The 15,469-nt window shown below is 43.2% G+C and overlaps 1 protein-coding gene across 5 annotated transcripts in view; it reads left to right on the top strand.

The window, feature by feature from the left end:
• Positions 1-15,469, top strand: part of PRICKLE2 (prickle planar cell polarity protein 2) — a 343,538-nt gene that overhangs the window by 199,874 nt on the left and 128,195 nt on the right. The window contains exon 1 of one of the 5 annotated variants that reach the window (XM_037799768.1): positions 1,148-1,378. The exons of the other annotated variants lie outside the window; for them this stretch is intronic. The gene's annotated coding sequence lies outside the window, so the exon portion shown is untranslated. Of the gene's footprint in view, positions 1-1,147; positions 1,379-15,469 lie in introns of those variants that run through there. 5 annotated transcript variants of the gene reach the window in all.

Genomic DNA, 15,469 nt, shown 5'->3' with positions numbered 1-15,469 from the left:
ATATCCCCCTACTGTGATTTCCTTGTGGTCAAGGACTTTTTCTTTCTTTGGGGACCCCAACACCTGGTATGGGGCCTGATATGGAGTCAGTGCTTAATTCACATTAGTTTAATGAATGAGTAAGTCTGTACCCATCAAGAAGTCAAACTGGCAGTCAGATTTAGTCGCAGTCTCAAGCAAATACATAATTTCAATAATAATAACAGCTGCTGTTGAATGACCACCTCCTCTCATCCAGGCACGATCTTACGTAGAGCTTTACAACAGCCCTGTGAGACGGTGGGCTTCCTGATCATGCTATACAGGCAAGGAAACTGAAGCACAAGATTACCTAATTAGTTAAGAGGCAAAGGCTGTATTTGAATGCAGATTTATCTGAAATCAATGGCTGGACTCTTGACTACTGCCTCTTCATGAACATTGTATTGTCACAACCAACATAAGGCATGTGGCATTGTTCATTCCTTCGTTTATCCATTCATCCATTCATTCATTCAGTGAACACATATTGAGTAAAAACTCACATGTGCCAGACGTTGAGTGGTACAGTTAGTGAGAAGAGACATCGACATCCCTACCCTTGTAGAACTTCCAATGTAAAGGGAAGAGACAGATTAAACAAAAATGTAAGCATGATGAGTGTCTGGAAGAGGGATTAACAGGGGGGCTTTAGGAACGTAGTGTGGGGGGCATGGAAGGCCTCCAGCATTTGTGATGAACTGGATGAGGCTTCAAGGATGAGAGTGAGTGGAGGTCGGTGGTGGAGGAGAGGGATGAAGGCAGAGTCTAGCATGACCCCTTTCTACCTTGTGCACTGCACAGTATAATCTTACTCTTGCAGCCCCTGCCTGCTGTCAGGACCTCTGCGTGGAAGTGCCTGCGAGCCTGTGTCCTAATGCTTCAGAAAGGTGGCTGAGTCCTCCCATCCCGGCCCCCTCAGCCCTTTCTAATTTTAAAGCAGCAGCTCCCTTGATTGAAATCTCAATTTGGGAACAGGCCTAGGATTGGCCTGTGGCTCGGAATTTTCACCAATAAGCGGAGCGGGAGGTGGGGAGGCGTCCCTTTAAGCAGCCGGGAGGCAGCCTGGAGAGCTTGGCTCTTCTCTCCCCGGGACCCAAGCGATTTTCCCGGGATTCAGAGCTGCGCACGGAGCTGCGGCTGCTGCCCGGGGCATGTTGCCCCCCTCTCGCGGAGCCCCTGCAGGGCCCCCTCCGGCTCCAGGCAGTTGGCGGCTGACGCCCAGCTGGGTTCCTTAGCTGCAGCCGTAACCCTTCCCCACTGGGTCTCCGGTCCCCTTCTCTCATCCCCCCACCCCTCGCCAGTTATCTGGCCCCCGGCGGAGGCGCCGCAGCGGCGGAGCAATGCGAGGTTGAGCGGGGTAAGTGGCGCCCCCCCTCCATGGTCCGGGCGTGCGGGGGGCGCACGGAGGGGGACGCACGGAGGCGGAGGCGGGCGCAGGGGCACATCTGCTCCTGGTTTTCACGACCCTCTGAAGGGAAAGGGGGCTTGAACGGGGAATCTAACCTCTGGGGGAGTTGCGTCCTGCCACACACAGGTTGGGGAGATCATGAGCTCTGGGGAGAGGACCTTGGGATCATTTTAGTCTGAATGCAAGCTTTTGCGCAGCCACTTTATTGACCAATAGTGGTAATAATGATATGAGAAGGGGGTGATGGTATTATTGTATTAGTACTTTTTAGGGGGAAACATTTGAACTTCCCTGAACTTGCTTTTTAAAAATCTTTATTGTAATTCATTTCTCTTAAATATTTTAATTTATTTATTACTAATGATTTATTTATTTATTTCCCTTAAACTATCAAAAAATGTTTCCTAATGTTTCCAGTAAGGTTTACTTTAAAAAATTACTTCTCCCCCCACACTTTTATATCCCCTAAAATTGAAAAGTTGCTTATTTTTCTAAAACATTAAAAATCCATTTATTTTCTCTTTAGTGGATTTCTGTAATTAGGCAGCTCTGGTTGTTCATTTATTTTCTTGACAAGGGGGTCCTCTTTTCCCTGCCTCCCTAGCTCCACACTGGGGAGTCTGCAGTATGGAGACAGCTTTGGGGAATAGTGTTCATTGGCACCCTGCTCTCTCAGGTTTCCAAATGCAGATTCTCAGCTGCTGGGAGAGTGAGGAATTAACAAGGACTGAGATGATGCAAATCTGGGGTGCCTGGGCGGCTGTATCCTCAGAGATTTTAAAATGAAAATAATCTGGAGGAATGGTGGGGGGTAGATTTGTTTAAAAGATGCAATTCCGTCGTCCCAGCCACCTCCCCATTGCCCCCAGCATGTTCACTTGTGTGTACCTAATGCAGCGGGTCAGGGTTTAATTTTTTCTAAAGATGAGGCAACTGAAAGAAATGCTTTCCAAAATTGATGCAAAGTCTGATGCATGGATTGCCAAATTCCATTTCCGCCCATATTAAATTATTTTGGCTATTAGCCATCTTCAGTTTGCAGGGCTGGCCTTTATCTGCAGTTGTTTAGGTGGTGTGAATCATTTGTGTACTTTGGGTTCCCTGCTTTCTGCAAACAGATGTTTTTTTTTTTTCCAGTGCAACTCAAGTAATTAGAGAGATGTACATGGCCTGTATGTACAGACAGAACAAATACTATTTATGGAGGATTTGGGCCTTCTCTTTTGAAATCATCAGTTGCCACATCTTCCCACAATTCAGATAAAGGCATCAAGTGAGCTGAGCAGTGAAGAATTTATACGTGCAGTTAATTCTGCTTGTCCTACTATAAAACATCTACCCATGGGGCCAAAAAACATGGGGGAGGGAGGCTTATAAAAATGATCCTGTGTTCTTAGTCACTGACTACCCAGTTCTCCCTAGATTTCTGAGAACTTGCCAGGAGAAACTGTTGACTGGATGGAAGTTTCAAGAAATACAGAACAGAAATCAGTACAAGCCCTCCTTGAGTGACTTTTATTTCTGTTTGGAGGAAAGGAACACTTTGTTAGAATAACAAATCGTGGCTGCTTTTCAAGAGCAGAAAACGGTTCTTGTTCCAAAGGCAGATTCATTTTAAGAGTGTGAATCATTTGGTTTAGGTTGGGTTTTTTTTCCCCTTTTTCCTTTTGTGGTGGAGGCTTGGAGATGATTAAACGTCCTGTCTGCAGGAAATTACCAGGAGATTTGAGAATTTTCCTGAATCAGCCTCAGATGGTACACAGCTTTGGGTGTAATGCAAGAAAGCTCTGTTACTAGGCAGTTTTTCTGCAGTGATACTCTCAGCCTCTCCCAGTTCTTCTGGCTTCTCTGTCGGCAAGCCTTTTATTTTTTTTTTAATTTTTATTTTGAGCATTATAGTTTCATTTAAGAAAACGAAGTAACTCTCTTATTCCCTTCATGAGTTCTTTAAGATGGAACTTATTTTTGAGACAGTTTTATCGAGTCCACTTCCCCACTGGCCTCCTCCCACCTTGCTCAACAGGAAAAGCTCTTGGCTGCTTTTCCCAAGATTTCCTTTAAGCCATGATTGTTATCCTTAGGGACACAGCTGTCTTGAGGAATGAGAGAGCTGGGAAGGTTTGAACTACTGCTCACCAATCTGGTGGTGACATTTACGGTCTTTGTAGAGCTGTTTGCAGAGAAGCAAAGTGGCTCTGTGTTGGGTTTACTTTAAAGTGCATCCAGAAGGTGGAGAATGGGCCATTAGAAGACGGTATGGGACAACTGAGGGAGACACCGAGGTGTTTTAGGGTAGTTGTGCTTACAGAAATCTGTGGTTTTTAATAATTTGGAAAACCAAATCTCAGACATGCTGTGCTCCCTGAGCTGCTTCTCTTATTCTTTCCTGAAAGGTACCCAGTCACATTAAGCACTTCCTAGCTGTATAATAAAATAACAGAGCTCTGGGTGCATGTAAATGCAGTGTGATTTTCCAATGTCAGTGTGAGGAGGCAGAGGGAATAATTTTTTTTGGATATCAAAGCACAGAACACTCCAGCTAGTTGAATATAATGAAACTTCATGGAAATTGTATTGATTTTAAATGTAATGTTCCAAAAAAAGTTTTATTTGATATATATTTTTGCTCAAAATCTAAATGGCAAGGGATTCTTTTTACAGGATGCTTAGCGTTTGATTACCCTGCACTTTTTTGGTGACGTTCTTTTTTCATATCCTGCTGCTCTATGTGACAAGCAGAAGACGACTGGTTTTTGCAAAGATTATGTCTGGACATCTTCCAGAAGAATTGAAGATGTAGGGGTTGTGGACGGAACAGACGTAGATACTGTGGCACTTGATGTCTGGGAAAACTCATGAATGATTTCCCAGCAAGTTTAGCCCAGAGGCCCTTGAGAATTGCTTCACATTTGACTTTTTTTTTTTTTTTATTAGAGCAATTGTGGGTTTACAGAACAATCATGCCTAAGATACAGGATTCCCACACATCATCCTGCTCTTAACATGTTGCATTGGTGTGGCACATTTGTTACAATTGATGAAAGCACATTTTTATGATTGTACTGTTATCTAGAGTCCATGGTTTAACTTAGGGTTCAGTTTGTGTTGTGCCATTCTATGGAATTTTTTTTAAAAAATTTATTCTAGTACCACTTATACAAACTAAAATTTCCCCTTTAACCACATTCGGATATATAATTCAGTGCTGTTAATTGCATTCACACTGTGTGCTATGGTCACCACTATCCATTACCAAAACTTAAGAGAAGTTCTCATTTTTGTGTATTGTGAATGATAATTGTAATACAGAGAATGATAGCTATTAACTTACTGAGTTTTTGCCATGCGCAGACCAAATGCCTTATCAGTCTTTCGCATAGTTAATTGTATATGAGAATATCCTTCAAGAATCTGTTCTAGAAGGTTTGTGGTAAGACCTGGAAATCTGCATTTTGAGATGTATCCCAGGTGGGACCTTGGACTCTCTTGAGACATAGTTTGATTTTTGTGCATTATTGGGGTAGAATCCTCCCAACAACCTTATGGTACAGATCCTCTTATCATCTCCATTTTGTAGCGAGGAAGGGTGGTCTCAGAGAGCTTCAGTAACTTCCCCTCAGCCACATGGCTACTAAGTGGCCAAGCAGAGTCTAAGTGTAAGCACTATGCCGTCGGTGGTTTGGGGACCTTCTCTTTACAGTTTGGACCTAGCAAGTCCCTCTTCTGAAGGTCCCTTCTCTAAGTGGCTGGCATTTCTGAAGGGCAGCATTTCCAAAGGGCTCCTTGTATGCAGCAGAATGAGGACTGTCCAGCCAATTTGCCTTGGGTTCTCTAAGTGCTGAACCAAGTAGAGAAGATTGATTTATCCTCCTCTGCCCCCACCCCCACCCCCACCCCCAGCTTTTGTAACTGTTGAGGCAGCTCTCTCTAGTCAGATGGGTCCTTCATTCCCAGTGCTGCTTCCTTTCTTTCTATATACCTCCCTCAGGATTCTCCCCCGAGACCCTTCACATTCCCAAGCCCTACAAGACTGCAGCCTCTTCCTGATGCTCCTTACCTGAGCCTGCATGCAGCCGTTTCTCTCTCCACCATCCTCTGTATAATCTCCCTGCCTTGGGTAGATTCCTGTGAAAAGCAAATGCAAAGGGAATAAATAATGTAAAAAGGAGAGGCTGAGACAGGAGAAGCCTCATTGGGGCCTCTTGCCTGATTCTCCCTTGGCTTGACCTGATTTCTCTCCCTCCTGGGCACATGGACCAGTGCTGATTTTTCTTGCTTAATTGCTGCAGAACTGTGTGTGATACAGAACAAACCACTTTAACCTCTGCGCTTTGCCTTCATTATCTGTAAAATGGAATGCTCACGTCAGCCCTTTCTTCTTTGAGCACAAGTGACATAATGTCTGCAAAAGCACTTTAACCTTTGTTTGAATGCATTTTGAAGTCTTGATTATGTTGCTTTCTAGTGATGGTTCCTTTACTGTGTTCTGGGGAACACCTGTTTGGCCAATCTTTCTTCTGAAAAAGAAAACAAAAAAGTGGTTTCCATGTATGTTTGGAAAACATGATATTCTACATCTCCCTCTTGAGGAATCACAGTTCATACTTGCAGATTAAAGGCTTTGAGGAGCTCTAGAGTAAAGAAACTGGTTTAACTTTGCATGATCCATGCTAATGTGACCCTGGAACCCCCTTTTCAGCCTCACCTGTTAAAATGCTGCGGGACACACATAGAGGGAAGCTGCTAAGCTTCAGATGCTGGCTCCACCACCTGTTAACAGTATGACTTTACACAAGACACTAATAACTCTAAACCTCAGTTTCCTCATCTGTAAAATGGACATAATAACAATCTCTACCATACAGTGTTTCAGAGAGCATCAAGTAAGTTAAGAGATGTAGGGTTCATCCTCCACCTGTCCCAGCATCACTTATCCAAATGTATCATGGCCTGCTTCTTGCAGCTTTCTTCTTTCTTCTGTGGGCATCTGTGGATCCCACCTCCTTTCTCTTCTTCCTGCCTCAATCTCCTTTGCTGTTCTTTCTCCTCTACCAATTTTGTAAAAGTTGGACTGCCCCTGGCCTCTTTCGCCTTGCTCTTCTCTTTTTTAACTTTATTTGCTCCATTGCAGACATGATCCAGTGCATGACTTTAGCGTTGTCATGTACCGTTGATTTTTAGATCTACATCTTCAACTTGAACCACTCTCCTGAGCTCCAGATTTATTGACACAGCTCTCTTCTCAATGTCTTCATTAGATGTTAAATTGACATCTCAAACTTAATATGCCAAAGCACAACTTGAGCTTTTTCTCTCCCGATGCCTTTGCCATGTCAGCAAGTGGTACCTCCAGCCACTCAGTGTCTGGGGCTAAAAACTCTTGGCATCTTCTTTGACGTTTCTCTTTTCCTCACACTGCCACGTCTACTTCTATGGGAGTAAGTCCTTTCAGCTCTACCTTAAGCATACGTCCCAAATAGGGGGAAAGAGGAGGAGATGAAGGAGGATTGACTGGAAAGGGCTCAAGATAACTTCCTGGGGTAATAAAAATGTTTTATAAAAAATGTTTTGTATCTTGATAGGGTGTGGGTTACATGAACATGTGCTTTTGTAAAAATTGATCAAGCTCTACACTTAAGATCTGTGCATTTCACTGTATGTAAACTACACCTCAATAAAATGTGGAAGAAAAAGTATTTATACCAAGTGGAACCACTTCTCATGAACTTCACAGGCACAAATGAGTCCAAGCCACCCTCATTCCTTGTCTCAATTACCGTATAACCTTCCCCAGAAGCTTGTGTTTCTGAAGTTTAAATCAGATCATATCACTCTCTGTTTAACACCTTCCAACAGCTTCCCATTGCAGTAAGAACAAAATCCATATGCTTTACCGTGACCTATGAGCCCCGCTCCCCCAAAAGAGGTCTGGCCCCGTCTGCCTCTGCAAGGGCATTTCCCTCCCCTTGACCACTAGTATCTGTGTTCCAGCCACACTAGCTGTTCACCACCCTCCTGCCTGCTTTTGGGCCTTTGTACTTGCTGTTCTCTTTGCTCAGAATGCTCTTCCCCTAGAACTAGGCATGGCTGGCACCTTCTCATCATTGGAGTCTTAGTCTTCTGCCAAGAGAACTTGCTGCCTAGCCTGCCTTACCAAATCCACCCCTCCCACCCCTCCCACCACGTTTTTCTTTGCCACATTATCTCATTAACTTTTCTCCAGATCACTTAGCAAAACTCGCACCATCTTACTTGTTTGTTGTTTCAATATGAAAATCATCTGCCTGTCTCTCCTCATCCCTTGAAGTCTGGGATGTGTCATTCAGCTCCCATCCCCATTGCACAGTACCTGCCACCTAGTAAGGGCTTACTGAAGATATTTTGACTGGCTGACCGTTAGCTGGCACGGTGTCTGACACAGCAAGAGCAAGAGAATTGTCAGCTAATTAAAACTGTTTGAATTATTTTTATTACACATTCTCCTCCTTTTCTGTCTCCCTCTTCCCTCCTGGGGTATGGAGAGACCAATGTGCTATTTGACCCCACTAAGTCCATGTGCTTAATATTCTGAGCATCAGTTCCCTTTACTGTAAAATGAGGTCAGTGATAGTTGCCCCTTGCAAAGGTCTGTAAAACCCTCGGAGGAAGCTGTTACTGCAATAGGAGTGAGGTATTAGTGTTTCATCACCTTCTAGAAATTGCACTCCCAGCTAATGGTTCTCTTTGAAGACCCTGAGCTTTGAACTCTCCTGCCTAGGAACAGTGATCAGATACAGCTGCTCTGGGAGTTGACTTGGAATCCAAAGGTTTTGAAGATCAACTACAACTCAGTGAATGGCTTTGGGAGCTCAAGGGGCAGTAAACGTACATGTATTTATCTGTTGGAGAAAGTCTTTCTGAGAAAACAAAGGTAGAGCTGGATGTTTAGTGCCCCAAATTTCCTCCCTTCCTTTCTCCTAAAGGCTACAACCTCTCATGCAATATTATTGCTGGAGTACTCTTTTGAAGATCAGAGCAGAGGTTTTCAATGTCCTAGAAGTGGGGAAAAAAGTCAACAGATGCTGAAGAGGGAGGATGTTCATCCCTGGGCAGGAAGAGAATCATACGGGTATTTCTGAAAACCCTAAGCCTGGTTTATTTATTTGGACTGTACGTAGAGTTACTAGGAAAGGAAACAGTTTTATTGCCTGGAGCTCTGGTTGAAAGGATTGTGGCTCCTTTCAGTTCTCAGTGGAGCATGCTGTGATTGATTAGCAGTGCCTGCCATGGGCAAGATCCAAACTTGGTATTGTACTTAAAGAATTAGGGAATGTTAGATTTGGAAGGGCCAATGTCCAGCCCTTGACTTGATATTACTACCCTGTGCTTCGGGGCCTTTAGAAAAATAATCATTGGTTTGGCAGAGCGATGACCCCTGACTTTTCAGACCTTAATGCCCTTTTGGGCCTTGTCATCGTGTGCCGTCTTGTGTCCTGAGACATCTGCTAAGAGCGTCCCGTGGAATTCTCACAGTTCTGGGACCAGTTAAGTTTGGGAAATTCTGCATGACTGTATCCCCTTCTCAAAGACATAATGCAAAGTAAATACATTGAAGGTCCTGAGAAATCCAACTGTTAAGAAACCTGTGTAACCTTGTTTCCCAAACCTGTGTGATACCAGGATGTTTTTCGGGGATACTTGTTGCCATTTTATAGAACACCCTCTTTAGATGTTGCTGCATGGTGTTTACATGATGGAAGTTGAGGTATAGTCGTTTCCTGGGGTGTCATACCAGATTACCACAAATGTGGTGGCTTAAAACAACAGAAATTTATGCTCACAGTTCTAGAGGCCAGAAGTTTTAAATCATGATGTCAGGACAACCATACTCCCTCTGTAGGCTCTGGGGGAAAATTGGTTCCTTGCCTCTTCCAGCATCTGGTGGCTGCCGACATTCCTTGGTTTGTGGTCACATCACTCCAAGATCTGTCTCCATCTCCTCCTCAGCTTCTTCTGTGTGTGTGCACATCACCTCTCCCTCTGCCCTTCCCTTATAAGGACATGTAATGACATGTAGGGCTCACCTGGCCAATCCAGGATAATCTTGTCATCTCGAGGTCCTTAACTTAATGATATCTGCAAAACATATCTCTAACATTCACAGGTTCTGGGGATTAGAACATGGACATCTCTTTTAGGTGCCAGTTTTCAATTTAGCACAGAGGGGCACATTGACTCAAGAGTCAGGAGACCTGAATCAAGGTCTCCCTTTGCCGAGAGCTCCCCTGGCCACTTAGGGAAGCAATTAGAGTGAAGTCAGGAGTCAGAGTCTTTTTCTTAACTCCTGGGAACCTTACTTCAACTATAAAATAGGATGTACCTCATGGGGTGGTTATAAATATTAAATGAAATCATCTTTGTAAAGTGATTAGCAGGTGAGTACTGAGTGAAGATCAGCTGCTGCTTATATTTTTCCTTTTCCTGCATCTGCTGCCACTATTAGCTATGTTCCTTCTCTCTGAACTGTATTTTCAAGTGAAATTGTATGAGGTGCTCTGGGCCAACCATGTCCAGGTTCCTTTCAGAGCTAGCATTCTGGATCTTTCCAAAGCCATGTTGTATCTTTTAAATTTTTTCACTGAAGTATAATGTACATACAGGAAGTGAACATATCTTAAGTGTTCAGTGCCATGAATTTTTATAAGCTGAACACCCGCATGTTACTAGCTGGCAGATAAAGAAAGAAAACATCACCAGCACGCCACAGAAGTACCTTTATGACCCTCATCTATCCTGTTATTGTTAATCTTATTTTTAACATCATAGATTTTGCCTGTTTTTATACTTTACATAAATGGAATCATGCATTAAGTGCTCTTTTGTATTTGACTTCTTCCACTCAATATGCTGCTTGTGAGATTCAATTATTTTATTAGGTATAATTGTAGATCATTCATTTTAATTGCTGTATAGTTTTTCCACTGTTACGTAGACCATAATTTATCCACTCAATTGTTGATGGGTGTTTGGGTGGTTTCTAGTTAGGGCCATTACAAAGAGTTCTGTTACAAATATTCTAGCGCATATCTTTTGGGGGGATATATAACTCTGGGACAAAGTCCACAATATTTTTGATCAAGAACCCTTATTTTTTCCCTAAATGCTTGCTTTAGATGCTATGCAACAAGGGTCATGACTGCTTTAAAAAAACCATCCTACTCTCTGGGCGTCCCACCACCTCCCAAGCCATTGGCCATGCCCACATTTTCTTGGTGTGTTGAAATCTTTTGGTTTCACTCTTTCCAGAATACTCCTCCCTTGGCTGCCTTCCAACGGGCTGGGACTGGATATGATCATTTTTGAGGAGTCACAACTCTACCTCTGAACATCCAATCAGTGCTACCCCATTCATTTACTCATATCACCCCCTACCCCCACCCCAGCCCTTTCTTCGCTGGCTGCTTTAAGGAGAAAACTGATGTGTCACAAATATCCTTTTTATTCTCCATCTGAGACCTCCACTGAACTGGTTCTTAACCCCCATTTCATAATTCCAAGGTTGGTGTTTGGAACAGCCAAAACAGTCATATCGATTAGAGCGTGTCCAGCTGAAGTTGGGGGCAGAAGGGTGAAGGGTGGAGTTGGCACAGGCTGGCAGAATGATGTGGACTTGAGCCAGAAACTTAGCACCCTTGCCCATAAAAGGTTGGGAGCCACTGGTTTAACTCAGCCATATAATTTTCCTTTTGTTGGGAAAAGCTGGAACTCATGCTTCAACTGCTCCTGGTGTCACATGCATGAGAAACTCTTCCTAGATTCCCAAATTGAGTCTGCTTGCAGATGAAGCATTGCTAAAATGTGGTGAGTGGCAGAATCATATCTGTGGCTTTTCCCAAAGTTTCATTATTTTGTGCTAGGTTGGCAATTTACACATTGATTTTGAAATGGGCGGGGGAAATACTTGATGGATCTCAGGCCCAGTTACCAAAACATTCCAGAGAGGTCTAAAAGAAATTAGGCTTGTGGTCCCAACCCCCTTTGTCTTATCCATTTTGTCTGTTGTTGTTGTTGTTAGTTGACCTTGAAAATACATGTTCATGGCAGATGGGATGGGGAGGGAAGCAGCTTTGCATCTCTTAGCATCTTTGTTATGCGCTCATGTTTATTTTTTCTTGCCTGGTGACTAAGAGTAGGAAAGAAAGTGGAGATGGTTGGGAAGGGTGAGGTTGACTCTGGAAGATTTTTATCTGTTTGTGTCAACAAAGAATTAAGCCATGGTTTTCTGTTGGATTTTAATATCTTATAAAAATGAACAAATAGTTGAGCAACTTCTCTGCCAGGTCCTTTTGAAGATAGAATTATAGTAATAGTTGTCATTTGTTGGGCATTTTCTTTATCATCAGCATCATATTGATAACTTTTCTACTCATGGGTTGCCAAACCTTTTCTGTAAAGGGGCAAATAGTATATTTGTTTTGTTTTGTCGGTCAGGAGGCAAAATTGAGGATAATATGTAGGCACTTATATAACAAGATAAAGAAATGGGCTGCTCACCTCCAAAATCTATTCTCCCTCAGCCTGCCTTTGAACATGGTGGGGAGGTAGACGTGTGTGTCAGGAATGAGGTGTGGGCTTGATTTGTATCCTTGCTCCCTCCAAAGATGTTCCCAGCAAACCTGTAAGGAAGGATGGCAAGCATCAACCTTTAGTGGAAGATTGGGGAACGTAGCTTAGGTTGAAGTCTAAATGAGCCCTCCCACTTCCCACGAAACATTAATCCAAATCTTGTGATCCTACCAAATCTTCTCTTCAGTCCCATGGAAAGGAAACTTAATTCAGTAACCAACAAGCTGAGACGTGCATGTAGAGAGCAAGCTGGCAGGCCTTGTCCTAATCCCACTTACCTACCAAGCTGCTTGGAAGGAGAGAAGTGGGAAAGAGAAAACAGTGACTTTTAAGGTGACCCTACTCACTGGTATGTCTTAGCATTTAGCCAACCAGGAATACAGCTTCTGATCCTGAATGAGAAGCTTAGGGAAGGCAGATACGAGGTTTCAGGTTCATTCTACCCATATGTATCTATTGTATATGACTATGTATCATATAAATAAGTAAAGCTTACTAGTTCTTAGGGAGAATTAAGGACAATTTGAGTGCTTTCTAAATATCAAAGCATTTATCTTACATAATCCACCCAACAATCTTTTGGGGGGTCCCATGATGAGCTCCATTTTGAAGATAAGTAAATAAGGTGTGAAGAGATTAAGTAACTTGCCCCAAGGCCACATAACTGGTAAGTGGCAAACCCAGGCAATTGGGCTCACTCACACCTTCAATTCAAGTGTGCTATCACTGACTGTGACACGTAAGTCACCCACTGAGGTAAAAGCCATAATAGTATTTCCAACAAAGTACATGGGATTACAATGGAAGGAATGATTCATTTTGACTTGGGGGTGGGGAAAGCTTCCCAGAGGTCGTGATATTTGAGCAGGGCTCAAAGGGTGACCAGGGGCAGTGTGGGTGAGAAGAATGAACATCCAGGGAGACCACATATTGTGGATGAAATTGGTTTAAAAAAAATAATAATAGTAATAATGGACTGCTCTGGCTAGTTAGGGGATGAGAAATGGATTCAGGGCTATCTCTTTTGTTTATCTTCCTCTGAACATCGCTCTGCCTAACCATCACCACCACAACAGTGGATCCATATTCCTGAGACTTCTATTTAGCTCTTGTCTGTCACATTGGGAACAAAGCCTCTTGCTGGAAGATGACTTGCACTGAGTTTTGATGGTCTGGTATTGAGTGGTTTGTTCTTCTTTCCTCTGAGTTCATGACTTCATGAATTGGCTTTGTGTTAGTGTAAAGGAATAAAGCTCATAAATAATAGAGGAGGCAAAAGTAGATTTTAGTAACAAGGCTCTTGCTTAATCGCATTAGCAACTAAGGAAAGAACCATTAAATATTTAGTGAATTGTTACATTAACATTTTCACTGTGCTTTGCTGTGGACACTGGAACTCTCTGGAGAGCACAGCTGTTTACACCAAGGAAAGAGAAGAGGACTGTGGTGGCACCAAAACATATACCTCTATTTTTGTGAACTTCCAGCCATTTGAAGGCCCAAAGAGATTGCATTAATAATCACCAGTCACGCGAGGAGACTTTGTTGAAGTTTAAGAGTGTGAGACGGTGTACAGGCGTTGATGGAGCAGATGCCTCGCTGGGCAGCTCACATATACAGTCCAAGCTGCCCTTTGATTTTTCCAAGGCTGCTATTTCTTGAGAGTTTTATTTGTGATTGGTTTAACCATGAGATGCCGCAGCAAGATGTATGTATCAAGATATCCTTGATTGTATTTTTTTTTCCTTTTCCCTTCTTCTTGGTTTAAAGAATTCTTTAAATGGGGCTGTGTTTACCCGGGTGAGAGACTGCAAATTACATCAGCAGAACCAGTGTCTGTCTTGCAGTCTCCTTCCAAATAAGGCATGCCATAGGTATTTCAGCCTCTGTAAGAACTGGATCTGGCCTTAGGAGTCAATTATTATGCATTAAAAAGTAATTCATCATCTAGAGTAGTGAACGTCTGTGTTATTTTTAGACCAACCTTTTAATTTATGTGGCATGCAAGGACCGGATTTCTCACGTGAACTTCTAGAGGGTTCATGGGACAGTAACCCGGGCAGGGGGTTGGGGCAGCCAGCAGAGTAGGTCTCCCAACAACTCTTATGAGGATCCCAGGGCGTAGAAGTTTCTAGTAAGGGCTCTGGATTCAGACTACAGTTTGTAGCCCATAAACTGTATGACGTTGAGTGGGTTCCGTAGACTGCTGACGTCTCAGCATCTTTACCTATAAAATGGAATACTTATGGTATCTACTTCAGTGAGTTGCTGTAAAGATGAAATAAGATCATACGTGTTAAGCCCTTAGCATGATGTTTAATACCCGACTATCAAGTAATTAATGGTAGCTGTTATTGCTATTATTTCCTGAACTCTTTCCTGAGCTCTAGGGCTTTTTAAAAGCCTTTGAGACTTTCTGTAAGGCTGGATGAGAGGTGAATCATGATTACTTTAATTATGGAAATTTGGAGAGATCATTTCCTCCAGGGATCTGCACACTATGGCCCTCTGGCTAAATCCACCCTGCCACTTGTTTTTGTTAATAAAGTTTTATTAGAACACAAATTCATTTCTGTTTTGTGTACGGCTGTTGTCCCGCTATGCAATCATGTTTGGGTAGTTACAACAGAGACTGCATGGCCCCTAAAGCCTAAAATATTTACTATCTGGCACCTTACAGAAAAAGTTTGTTGAGACAGAGGTTTTGCAACCCTGAGGACACCGAGGCCCAAGGGAGAAAAGTAACTTGTGGAGATACACAGCTCCCCGACTCCCATACCCTAACTCCTACTGTTGTACATACCGCCTTTTGGTTTGGTAGGGAAAGGTTGTTCGAAATACAGGGAAAAGCTTATGCCAATTGTGTGTTGAAAATTACAGATAACAAAAGTGCTCTCTCCCAGCCCAAAGGCCATTTTGCTATGGTCCGTCTTAGAGGTACAGGAGCATCTTTGAGATGGTGCAGTATCCTGTCCTGCTCTGCCACTGCGTCAGCGATGGGGTGCCAATCCCGTGCTCAGTTTTCTCCAACTGCTCAACCAATGGCTGGGGCTGGGGGTGGAGGGTCTACTTCCAGCTTGTCGCTCCAGCATGTGGTTGACCTGGGTTGAGTACGTTCATTGGTGGCCAAGTATGAACTTTCTTGGTGAGAGAAGGCTGATGGGGAAGGTAATTTTCATAAACTTTTTTTCCTTCTGTTTCTGATTGCCTCAGATTCCTCATTTTGTTAAGCTTCCTATTTGAAGCACTTCATTTAATCCTCTCAGCAACCTTATGTGGTAGGAAACTATTGTTGCTCTCATTTTACAGAGGAGGAAGTGGAGGCTCAAAGCAGTTAAATATCTTAAGATCACATAGCCTGTGGCAGGGCCAGGGCCTGCCTCAGGTTTGCCAGATTCCAAAGAAAGGAGGGTGCTCATTGGAGGTGAGAGAAGA

Source organism: Choloepus didactylus, chromosome 1, assembly GCF_015220235.1.
Source record: "Choloepus didactylus isolate mChoDid1 chromosome 1, mChoDid1.pri, whole genome shotgun sequence".
NCBI classification, from domain to species: domain Eukaryota; kingdom Metazoa; phylum Chordata; class Mammalia; order Pilosa; family Megalonychidae; genus Choloepus; species Choloepus didactylus.
This window is presented reverse-complemented; position numbering and strand designations above follow the sequence as displayed.